This window comes from Panthera tigris, chromosome A1 (assembly GCF_018350195.1).
Source record: "Panthera tigris isolate Pti1 chromosome A1, P.tigris_Pti1_mat1.1, whole genome shotgun sequence".
NCBI classification, from domain to species: Eukaryota; Metazoa; Chordata; class Mammalia; order Carnivora; family Felidae; genus Panthera; species Panthera tigris.
Genome location: NC_056660.1, coordinates 45417120 through 45429783, shown reverse-complemented (window position 1 = coordinate 45429783; position 12664 = coordinate 45417120). Strand labels below are relative to the sequence as shown.

Sequence of the window (12664 nt, the reverse complement as noted above, 5' to 3'; positions counted from 1 at the left end):
TGCCTCGTCTTAAACAACCTGTATGCCTAGCAACCTCCACTGCATTTCTTTCTGCCTAAAACATGGGTTTATTATAATAGTCTCCACACATTACTCGTAGGGAAAATGTTTTACAGGTGGCCTCTTTACTTATTTGGCTATAAGTGAATATGAGAGTAATTTGATTGTAAACTCATCTTTGTATCACCAGATTTCCGGTGTCAGCAATGTCAATCTCATCATCTCCCCTTTCCACTGGCTCAGCACTAGCTTGCTTTCTGTGGCGACGCACCTTTTAAAGTTCTAGTCCCTCATTGTTTGACAGATTACTGGAGGAAGAACTAATAACTAGATGAGGGTATTCAATGAGAAACAAAGGGAGTTGTTGCCTACAGACCAAGGTCTCTTGCTCTCATTATCTCTGTGGCTAGGGGTTTAAGCTCATTAGACTCTCCCTTTTGTCTCTTTTTAATATAGAAAGACGATTTGGGACTTGACTTCATCGTAACTCCTTACGTAAAATATTCTGGAATTTTCAACACTTCTAGAAGTTCTGCTACATAATACAAGTTTTCAACTTAGCTGCCTCTTTGTTTTCAGGGGGGTTGGTTATCTCCCACCCCATTTTTTTTTCATCTTTCACTTGAAGAGAAGATTCTCACATTAGAGCTTTTAACATTATTGTAGGTTTGTAAAAATATATGAAGGTATTTTTCCAGTAATTTCAAATGTATGGTTGTTACTTCTGTTTCTTCTAGGAAAATGAAAACAAAGGGGAAAGAAAAATAGAACTTTTAAAATCTATTAAAAATATATTGTGTATATTAAATGCAAAAAATAGAACATAGATGGCATGATTTTTTTAATTCAAAGTGAATTCTAGACAAGATGAACCAAAGCATAAAATTTTCTTACCGTAAGTATATGATAATATATTAAATAATATTTTGAGTTGTTTGTTTACATTTCAACTTTGGCATTGTGGTAGTTAATTTTCTGTGTCAACATGGCTATCTCATGAGCTGCCCAGTTTTTTTGGTTAAACATTATTTCTGGGTATGTCTGTGACTGTGTTTCTGGATGAGATTAACATTTGATTCAGTAGATTTAGAAAAGCAGATTGTCCTCTCCAGTGTGGGTGGGAATTTTCACATCTGTTGAAGGGCTGTAAGGACAAAAATGTGGAGGAAGAAAGAATTCACTCTCTGCCTCACCATTTAAGCTGACACTTTGGTCTTCCCAGCCCTAGGATTCCTGGCTCTCAGGCCTTCAGACTCATATTGGAACTATACTGCTGACTCCTGGGTCTCTAGCTTCCTAACTGCAGATTGTGGGACTTCTCAGCCTTCATAATTGTGTAGGCTGATTACTTAGAATGAGTAAATATGTATATAATATATATTAATTATAATATACAAATATTTGTTTTTCATTTGAGATGAAAAATGTGGAAGCTTCAAATTCTCATTCAGTAAATGACTTTTGGGTCTCCTGGTAGAAACTCTTCTCTCCTAAACCTGAAAGCTACATCTCAGCAGACATAACTCAAAGTCAGAAGTTTGGAAACGAAAATTTTGTATGGCTGTCATTAGGAATTATAGTGAGAAGTATCCCTTGATTCCTAGACCCATGTATTCTACTTATGGGAGAAACGGCTCCAAATATTCACTGCTGGTTAGAGCATATACCTCATGCTATAGGACACTACCACAATCTCTGAAATCATTAGCTCCCATTAGGAACAATGACTCTTGAAAAGGCTATTCTGCCATTGCATGAGCCCTCTGGCTTCTAGTGACAGGGTGCCTTGTAATATCAGTGAATCCCATGAATATTAGCCCATTGAATCATTTCTTTTGCTCAAAAATGAAACGTTTGATCAAAATTTGTGAGGTATGAGAAGCATGGTATAAAATTATTCATCCTCTAAGTCTGTGACTGGTGCTACAGGCTGATGCATGGTTGGTAGTCAGTGATGGCAATTCAATATATACAAGAACTACTTCCTCTTTCCAGTGAAAACAAATTGCCTCTACCATCTTCTGTTCATTGGAACAGATAAAAATGCATTTGAAGTAGCAGTATAAGCATTTCAGTTGCCTGGGCCTCAATTGCTTTTCCCCATTCCATCTCTGAAATGGAAGCTGAGTTTGGAGTTACTCTCTGATTATGATAACTATTGTCATTCTCCAAGGCCCAACTATCTACCCCAAAGGTCAAATGGATGAGTTATTGAAGAAGCAATATCAAATACTCCCAGTGAATCTTTCGGATCTTGGATGGTAGCACTAATGTCTGCTATTCTTTCAAGAATACAGTACCACTTTGTTTATTTTTGTATGGAGGGAGATTTCTATAGGCAGTTTCTACTTATATGTTCTTACCACGAAGCACTATTCTGGAAAGGCAGTGGTTAAGTTCTGCCTGGTGCTGTGTATCTATTTCAACTGAACAACACAGGAACTGTACAAATAATCACAGAATAAATCCACAGGAAAGCACTGAATGCACTGTGAGACAGACTGACATAAACTCCATTGATCATAGGATCTGATGGTGATAGAAGTCCCACAGTGGTGTTTTGGTTCTCTAGAAATTAATATCATCAAAGAACAAACTTCTGATATGCCAGAGAAATATTGATATTTCCAATTCTCTGGTACATGGTTATTCTTCTAAATACTTGTATGCTTCTGTGGGGGAGGTCTACAACTTGGGTCTCTAGGAATTGGGTGAAGGACTATGATTCTTCAAAAAGGAGGGGACTTTAAGTCAGGCCTCTGTTCTGTAGACTTGTAGGTATTTTGGACATTTTGGGACTGCCCATCTCTTGGTTCAAAGAGGCCTATAAGCAATTAGTTACTGCCAAAGATGAATGAACTTCAAGTTCTGAATGCCACACTTACTCACTTGTCTATTTTGATAGCCATGTCTACCTTACCTCTTTTAATTATTGACTTCGCTTGTCCTCTAGATCCTAGGATCCTATATCTACATTCAAATGAGGTAGTCCATTTCAATGGAATTTATGGACATTATGTCTCACAATCATTCCTGACCTATGAAGTATAGACACACCCCCTTAATCAATGTACTTTCCATTGCCATAATGAAGGGAGTACTTTCTTTGCTATTCTTTGAGGCATATAATAAATTTAATCCAGTGTCCCCATCTCTTAAAGTCTTTGGATTCCTTTGGCTATCTGAATTTCATTGCCATCTGTCACCACTAACTCCAGCTTTTAGTCAAACAAAATGAGAAAAACAACTGAGCCTCACTCATTTGCTCAAACCAACTTCGATGTAAAATTGTGTTATTCAACACTGGACTAGCCACATGAGTCTACTAGGCACTAGAAATGTTGCTAATATGACAGAGGGATTAATGTCTAATTTTTTTTAATTTTAATTAATTTCAATTTATGTGTCAAACACAGACTATAAAATAATTTTCTCTGTAAAACAACTTCATTGTTTAGGGAGGATTACATTTTACTTTAACTGTTCCATTCTGTAAGATATTGTTGAATGATAATGTACCTCTTTGGTGCTTAGGTCCTAGTGTTATGCAGAAACCCATCACTTATCAAGTTAGTGTCAACTGATTTAGTTGAATATTTTTTTACACAATAATGTAACATTGAATATGTTCATTTAAATATTTTATACAGGCAGGTGATATCTAGATAAAAATAGTTGTTAATCTACCATTATAGTGTTTATAATATATAAAATTTATTGTTATTTAATTGCTATGTAAATAACTATTTTTCTAAATAATTTCTATGGACAAATTTATAAATTTGAAATAGAGACATGTTATTGGTACAGAATTAAGTGGGGATGCAGAAACTAGTAACACAAACAGAACAGTAAAGGAAAAAAGATACTGGAGAAAAATACATTGCAAATTTTGCCACAAATGGCAATTACTGTTTGACATGGTAGAACAAAATGAGAAAGCTGTGTGTCTTGTAAAAAAACAAAAAACAACAATCAACAGAATAATGTGAACAATACTAGGAGATATATTTAGCAAAGGCATAGTTCATTTGATAAGAAGATTTTTTTCTTTATCTCAACACCCAAAAAATAACTAATAAATTCATTCTCCTGAAATCAGAATTAAATGTTCAACAAAAATATTTTAAAAGCTTTTTAAAAGAATCTGAACTTGAAAATTTATTCACCTGTAAGATGATTTGTATACTTGCACCATGGAATATATTTTTAGGTGGAGAAATGGTAAGAAATTGTTTTATATAAATTCTGAAAATTTTGTAAATGTTAATTAGGGACCTAAGAAAAAAGACTATCCATAGAATCAAAGACTTCTAAAAATATGAAAAATCGATGGAATCAAAATTAGAAAAATTGCAAATGATTTTTAATTTAAGAAGACTCATGAAGTAGATAAAAATACCCTTAATTAATATTTTGAGTATTTTGTATCAACAAAGCTCCAGATTTATAAACAAATTCCCATTTGTGGAATAAAAAGTAAAATTTGTGAATACACATATACACATATGAATATATTATACATATATGTATATTTGAATATTTTTATTTTTCAAAGAAGAATTTTAGCTATATGTGAAAAAATAGTTTTACATCAGACACTACGTATGTTTGGTCAAAATCTATATTTATTGTAATTCTGTACAAGAGACTGATATTCTCCTTTTATTCCATTCTGCTGCATGTTACATATTAGAAATATCTGTACTCAGTTTTCTAGAGCCACCTCTGTGAAAGGTGCAGATGGATGTAATTGTCAAAATGATTCATTTGCATATATATACATGCAAATGCTCTGAATCAGTATTAGTTTATGGAGTTAAAAAAAATATATGATGAATTTAACAATCTTGTGTTCTTTACCCACTCTCATTCGTTGAGTCATGGAAGATTTATTTACAAAGATTTATCGTACTGTTCATTCCAATTCAAGATTTTCTTGGAACAAAAGAAACACTTACCAAATATGCAATAATAAAAAAATGGCAGTGTGATTTACATTTTCAATCATGAAATCATACTGCTCATGAACAAGCTAAATTTGGAGCTTCAAGGAAAGGAAGAGCTTCTATGTGTCTTAGCTAGACAGGTACACAAATTTATATTGAAATTGAAACTTTTCATTATACAAATCAATAATAATGTTATATCGACACAAGAAGGATTGAATTTATCTAACTTGGGTAGCAATAGTTTTGAAAATTATATGCTTTTTCTTCTAGGTCAAAATAATTCTTGTAGTATTGATGAACCAGTTTTGTTAAAGTCGATGTAAATATTTATGGAAAATTATATTTTGGTATTTGAAATTTTTGAAGTCTGTTTGATACATCTTGGAGATGTAAATCTACTTTCTCAACTGTAAGTTTTTTTACGTGTAAATAAATCAAGTGTTTCTGATGCAAGCTTAGCATCTGAACTGAGCTGTGCTGTAAGTGTAAAGTCATGCTGGATTTTGAAGAGGCAGTAAAAACAGAGTAAAATACATCCTTAGTATTTATATAGATTTTGTTTGGAAATAACAATATTTTGGATATATCAGATAAAAATACATTAGTAAAATTTATTTCATCTATTATTTTTTACTTTTTATGTGACAACTAAAATTGAAATTACATATATAATCCCTATTACATTTCTAATGGACAGTACAGGGTCTGATATATATATACATACATACATATATACATATATACACACACACACACATATATATATTCATGTGAATGATTTTAATCCATGCAAAGACATGTTCTTTTTTAAATTTATTTATTTTTATTTTTGGTCTTGTGTTTCAGAAATTACTCCCACACAATAATTTTAGTTTTTTTGCCCAATATAACTAACCACAGTGTTGCATTTCTTGTAAGTGTCTGGTATATAAGTGTCTGGTCCCCTAGACACCACATGCTGGAAAATGTAAAGGGCTGATAGACACTGGCAGGTGGTGGGTGTGGACATGAGCTAATACCCCTCCAGGCTCTGTAAGCAAGGCTTGCTTCTGCTGGTAAGTTAGGCTCAGTGGGAGTGGAAGTTTGAGGGTAATTTGAATGAAATAAATCCTTTCAAATATCATTATTCTCAGTATCGGTCTTCCATTCTTTCCCAGTGTGTGCTCCAATGAGTACATAAGATATGAGAATTTAATGTATTTTGTATTTTCTCAACCCAGAACATCTGGCTCTGATTTTCTTTTAGGGCAATCATATAAATTTCTTTTTTCTTTTCTTTTCTTTTCTTTTCTTTTCTTTTCTTTTCTTTTCTTTTCTTTTCTCTTTTCTTTTCTTTTCTTTTCCTTTCTTTTTCTTTCTTTCCTTCTTTCTTTCTTTCTTTCTTTCTTTCTTTCTTTCTTTCTTTCTTTCTTTCTTTCTTTCTTTCTTTCTTTCTTTCTTTCTTTCTTTCTTTCTTTCTTTCTTTCTTTCCTGTATCTTTATTCAAGAACTTAAGACTTAAAGCCTATCATGTTATAGCAGCTTAAACTCTCCAGTGCATGAAATAGTCATTCACTTATGTTCCTATATTCCTTATTCTCTTAGTAGCCTCCATTTCATCTGCTTAAGGGGCATCAACAGGGATAACTTAGGCAACTCATTTGCAATTTGCCATGTACAAAGTACTGGTATTCTTTTCAGAAATAAATTAATATACTGCTATCAAGAGCAACCCAACATAAAGTCCAAATACCGATCACTAGAACTGTGTTATCAGTTAGTGTATTGTGTGAGTTTCAGTGACAGATGGAGCCTACTCTAGATAATTTTTACAAGAAAGAAATTTAATAGATGTAATTGTTTAAAACTGTTGGTTGATAAGGTATAGAATCCAGGAATGGCTGTCACAACGATGACTTTGAACTGACCTCCCAAGAGAGCTACAAGCTCTACCATTTCTGAACTCTGGGGAATTGAAAACTATCACCACGACTTCAGGCTTCTGGATTACATTGTCATTGTCATGACCTCAGCCAGAAAGTAAATATTTGCCTGATGATTTGTGAGCATCTGCAGTATTTGTTTACAGAGTAGTCTACGCTTACCCATGGTTTCCCTTTACATAGTTTCAGTTACCCATGATAACTACAGTGTGGAAGCCAATGATCCTCCTCTGACATATGGGTAGAAGGTCAATGGTAACCTAATGCTAGCTATGTCACAGTGCCTACATCACTCACCTCACTTCATCTCATGTGACATATATGCATTTTATCATCTCACATCCTCGCAAGAAGAAAAGGGTGAGTGCAGTACAATAAGATATTTTGGGAGAGATTGACCACATTCACGTAACTTTTATTATAGTATATTATTGTAATTATTCTATTTTATTATTAATTATTGTTCATCTTTATTATAAAGGAAGTCTGTAAATAATATCAAACACATTTATTTCAACAGGAAAATATTACAGTTCTGAACTTTTATGTACCTATATAGCTCTCTCAGTGGATTAAGGGGACAAAAACTTCTGTAAGTGTCCAGATAATTTGAACAACATAATTAACAAGCTTTATTTACATGTATAATCCTGAAAAGTAATAAATAATAAGGGGGATATTTTAAGTTATTATAAGGTTTATGTAAGAGGGAGACATTATCTCTATCTTCCAACATTATTTGCTGTACAAAAATTTTGGGGGTGCCTGGGTGGCTCGGTCAATTAAGCGTTCGACTTCGGCTCAGGTCATGATCTTACACTTGGTGGGTGTGTGCCCACCAACTGTAAGTTCTGTGCTTACAGCTCAGAGCTGTACTGACAGCTCAGAGCTTGGAACCTGCTTCAGATTCTGTCTCCCTGTTTCCCTGCCCCTCCCCCACTCACACTCTGTTTCTCTTTATCTCTCTCAAAAATAAATAAACAAAAAAAAATTCTGTAAAATAAAATCCTGGACAAAGGGCAGTTAGTACCTTGCTTGCGTGATATAAAAAAATCCAAAAGATCAGTGGATCTTGTCTCCCACTAATGACTCCATTGAAAGATGCCAGTTTCAGATAACTTACTAATTGTATTAAAATCATATCATCAAATGTAATTTATGTTGCCTCTTAAATCCTGAAAGTCTTAGCACAAGTTTGACTTTGTCTTTGTTCTAAGAGGTATACAAATGCACTAACTTGTCTTTCACCTTTGAGGGTATAGCGGATTGTATTATTTATTTAGAATTCTCTCTTTACCTTCACCCATGCCATAGTTCACACAGGAAAAGTATAATTCCCAGCCTCATTGACTTTGGCCATATAACTTACTTTGTTCAGTGGAAGCTGAGCTGGCTTTAAATGTGCTTGTATGGACTTGCCTGATTGGGCATGCACTCTAACTACCCTACACTGCACCATAAGAAATAAAAACACTCTAAATAATGACTGCTTCTTCAACTTTGGTCCTGAAATGAAAGATTACAGAGCTGGTGTGAGCTCAATCTATAGCCTGAAACAGACACTACACCTACTCCACATATATATGTGCAGAAAAACAAATGCATGTGTTGTAAGCCATTAAGATTTTATAACTGATTTTGTATAGAATTATTCCAACACAAGTTGACTAATACAGGGGCGGGGCGGGGCGGGGGGAAGTTTATGCCCCAGACCACTGGACACATAAAAAATGTACTTAGGTGTAAATGCCTGAGTTTTCATGGGAATGGTTTCTGAATTACTCTGAATAAGGAATTTTTCAGAAGATTTCTCTGAAACTGAGCATGATTCAGTGTTCCATTCTGGTTCCTTCCTCAAGATGCTGTGTGACATTTCTCTTCACCTCAGCCATATGTGTATTGCATGTGAACAAACCTCTGTGTCTACAGGGTGGCTCACTAAGCAGGGAAATTACATTCCAACCTCAAGACCTCCAAGTTGAAAGGGGAATTCACTAGTAATGTCCATTAAAGTAAAGCTTTTTTACTGTTAATCCAGTTCCTGGGTGATTGTTTGAAGTTCTACGATGGAAATCTTCTAATCCTCCAACTTTATAGTAGAAACTTTTTTGTTTCCAAAGTATTTTCATATGCTTTTATTATTTTATTACAAAAATATTATAAAATAATCAAGAAAATATTTGTAATATCTCCATTTTTAAAGAACAATGAGGAATCAGACCATACATAAACTGATAAGAAAAGTAACATACTAAGATTTTGCCCAATACAAGTTGGGGGAATGCTCCTTAAATAATGAGGAAATAGTTTCTTAATAAAACACTCTGTTGATGAATAAAACTTTAATTTTCAAATGACAGCTTGAGAAAAATATCTCTGAATGAAAAAATTTGCATATTTTTGGTTCTATAAGACTTCAATTTTGTGAGATATCCTTGTTGTTAAAGTATCTTTTGTGGTAGGATATTTATTTTTTAAAATAAATAAAAATATTTATTTTATATCTGTGTACTTATACATACACAGATAATCTTTAGAAGTTTCAAAACTTTTAATAAATGTTTATTATGTATGACCTAAAGAGCTCAGATAAAGTAAGAATAAGTGACTTGTAAATAACTAATGTCGGTAAAGACCCACCTGCTATTACTTAATCATACTCGTATTCTACAGCAAAATAGCCATATAAGGGTCATTACTGAGAAGAATGTCAAATTGGCCGATTTAATGTTACTTAGGGCTTACTTTATCTATATAACTGTCTCAGATAAGAATTGCAAGCTAATAATAATTGCATTAGTGTCAGAAGTGTAGGGGACACCTATGGTTTATTTAGTAGGGAGAGAGAGTTTTAATGTTCTAAATTGAGTTTTACTCTCTAAGATAGTTAAAATAGCGTATGTAAAATATTCAAGCATCCATTAATGGTTGATATCTGAGAAATACAATATTGTTTGAAATATTTTAGAGTCTTCCAGTCCAAACTGCTTATTAAAAGGCATGGGGTTGCTTAAATATACTATTGATACATCTAAATAAAATTGCTATAATTTCATGAAGTAAAACAAGCTATTTTTTAAAAAAAGTAAAACTTTTTTTAAGTTACAGGTCATCAGGACCTTCATAGATTTAAAGAGTTTTCTCCTCTTGGTATCAGGTTGCATTCTCTAAATTCATATATCTAGTGGAAAAATCTACAAAAGTAAATTTGTAATAGCAAGCTTTGAAATAATATATTCCATATATGACCATGGTTCTCAGCTAATACACACACACACACACACACACACACGCACGCATGCACACAAAATCCATATTTGACACTGAGCCATCAGAAACAATTATGAAACAGTAAAAATTACAGAAAACTCAGAACAACCTCAAAGCTACTTTTGGAAGTGGAGCTTTTCCACCTAAGTTCCTAATTTTCAAAGATGTTGACCCCCTAGCATATATGCATCACTCTTGTGAACTAAGTAATAAGCACCTTAAAAATATCTGCCATCATCACAACAGTAGTTTGTTTTATTTTAAAACATTTATATATTGAAAACATTGAAAATAATTTGTTACTACATTTTTATTCATAGAAACACAAATGAACATAGAATAGCAGCAAAATATAGATGGATAATATGCAAAAAGAGACCGTTCGATGAGCGTGATTAATTCATTGTTAGCATGAATCTGTGCTAACTAATGTAGCGTGGCAGCAGGTAGGTGTATCTAGAGAGGAGTTGTGGAGCACCTGTGGAGAGAGTTTCTCTTTTCTATTCAGAATGAAAAATTTGGGAATTGATGACAAAGGCAAACTTTGCTCCCATTGCTACATCAGCAAATACGGCCGTAGTTAGAAAGATGAAACGTCTAGATGTCCAAAGGGGCCCATTTTAGGTTTATATCTTTTGTTTGAAGTTCAGCTTGTCAAATATTCCAGAACAACTGGTCAAACTGTCTGGAGTATGCCTGGCCGGGAACCACCAAATAACAGGAAAACATATGGATACTGTGCTTTACAATTCACAAAATTCACAAAGCATTTTACCACACATGATCTCATTTGTTCTTCATAACAATGCAGATATATTGGTAGGTTAAACATTATATTCTGCAAGTTCAAAGGTAAATGCTGAAATGAGAGAATTTAAGTGATTCATACATGGACACACAAATTGTAGTAGCAGACCCAGGACCTAGACCAAAGTTTTCTAATTCTAATTACAGACTCCTTTCTATTACCTCTGCTCTCATAAGAAGGTTGAAAACGTGCATTTCATTAAGATTTAATGTATGTCATAATTTTATTAAATGTTAAATATGTGAAAATTCTTCTAAATGAATTCAGCCTGGCTAGGAACTTAGTTGCTCTTGAGGCAATCAACATCAGGAAATATCATTTTTCAGGGTATTATTGGGTTAAAATTCGTATACCATAGGCCTCCTACTTGGGTGATAATTGTGTTAGTGGTATGATAAACCTTTATAAGGGTAGCACAACTTGCAGCATTTTAACATTCTCAGGGAAATGTTCTAAAAGCAAAGATGAATGGGATGAAAGAGAAAGATCTAGGTGTTTCTCTGTAAGTGTGTACATGTGAGTATTTTTTTCCACATATATTATACTTGACATGCCAAATTCCAGTTCAATCTTGGAAATGCAATAAAACAATGATCATTATAGAAAGCTCTACTCCTACATTCAAGAAGCTTATAGTCTAGGAAGGGAGACTGATACTAATCAAATAATAATTTTCATGTATTCATTCATTCATTCAGCTAATACTTACGAAACACTTACAAGTGAGAAATTATTCTGTGTGCTGGTAATGTAAACATCACAGCTATGAAGTGATGCAACTGGGATGCCACATTTCCTGCAACTGAGGGACACAGCTTGATCTGTCTGAATGCAGAGGTCTTGTGAACAATTAACCATCTCACCACCCTTCTTCATCTACCAAGAAAATGACAACTGAAGCTGGAAATTTATTTGAAGTTTATTATTTGGTTCAGAAATACATACAATTTTACATGATTTAATAATATATTTATATTTTATGCCATATGATAATAATACATTACAATATATTGTAATAATATGAAGGTATTAGTTTTCATCACCCTTGCCCCCAATTTAAGTAAAATTGATTCTTGAAAGCAGATGTCTTTCTGAGACTTGTTTGGGAAATGGTAAGCAATTATTTCAGCTGCAGCATTATTTTTAAATATGTTCTAAAAAGTACAGGAACCGTGGCACTGCTGTGGCTCAGTCAGTTCAGCCCCAACTTCGGCTCAGGTCATGATCTCACGGTTCATGAGCTTGAGTCCCACGTAGGGCTCTGTGCTGACAGCTAAGAGGCTGGAGCCTGCTTGGAATTCTGTGTCTCCCCCTCTCTCTAACCCCTCCTCCACTCATGCTCTGTCTCTGTCTCTCAAAAGTAAATAAATGTCAAAAAATGAATAGAAATTAAAAAGTACAGGAACTAAGACTGGAGATAGAGAATATGAAACTGTTCTGTAGACCCATAAATGTAAAGGCAAAATGATGTTGTATTTGGAGAAGACTTATTGCAATCTTTTTCATACTATTAGAACTATTAACACCTACCTTGTAGAAGAGTGACAATATGATCTATGTATAGGCTTCTCTCAGAGTATAGAACACATGGTAGGATATCAATAAATATTAAAATATATATAGTCTTGAGTACTTTTGCAATAGCTCAGTTTAGAAGTGAAGAGGGGTTCATCACTTATTCTTAAAATAAAATTTATGCAAAGTGTGCAACA

At 33.7% G+C, this 12664-nt stretch overlaps 1 long non-coding RNA gene across 1 annotated transcript; it reads left to right on the top strand.

The window, feature by feature from the left end:
• The first annotated feature begins 811 nt into the window (after positions 1-811).
• LOC122231018 lies at positions 812-11925 on the top strand. The gene is made up of 4 exons (XR_006208126.1): positions 812-895; positions 5223-5361; positions 7395-7466; positions 11651-11925. It is a non-coding gene; the product is annotated as an uncharacterized LOC122231018 (long non-coding RNA).
• The last annotated feature ends 739 nt before the right edge of the window (positions 11926-12664 follow it).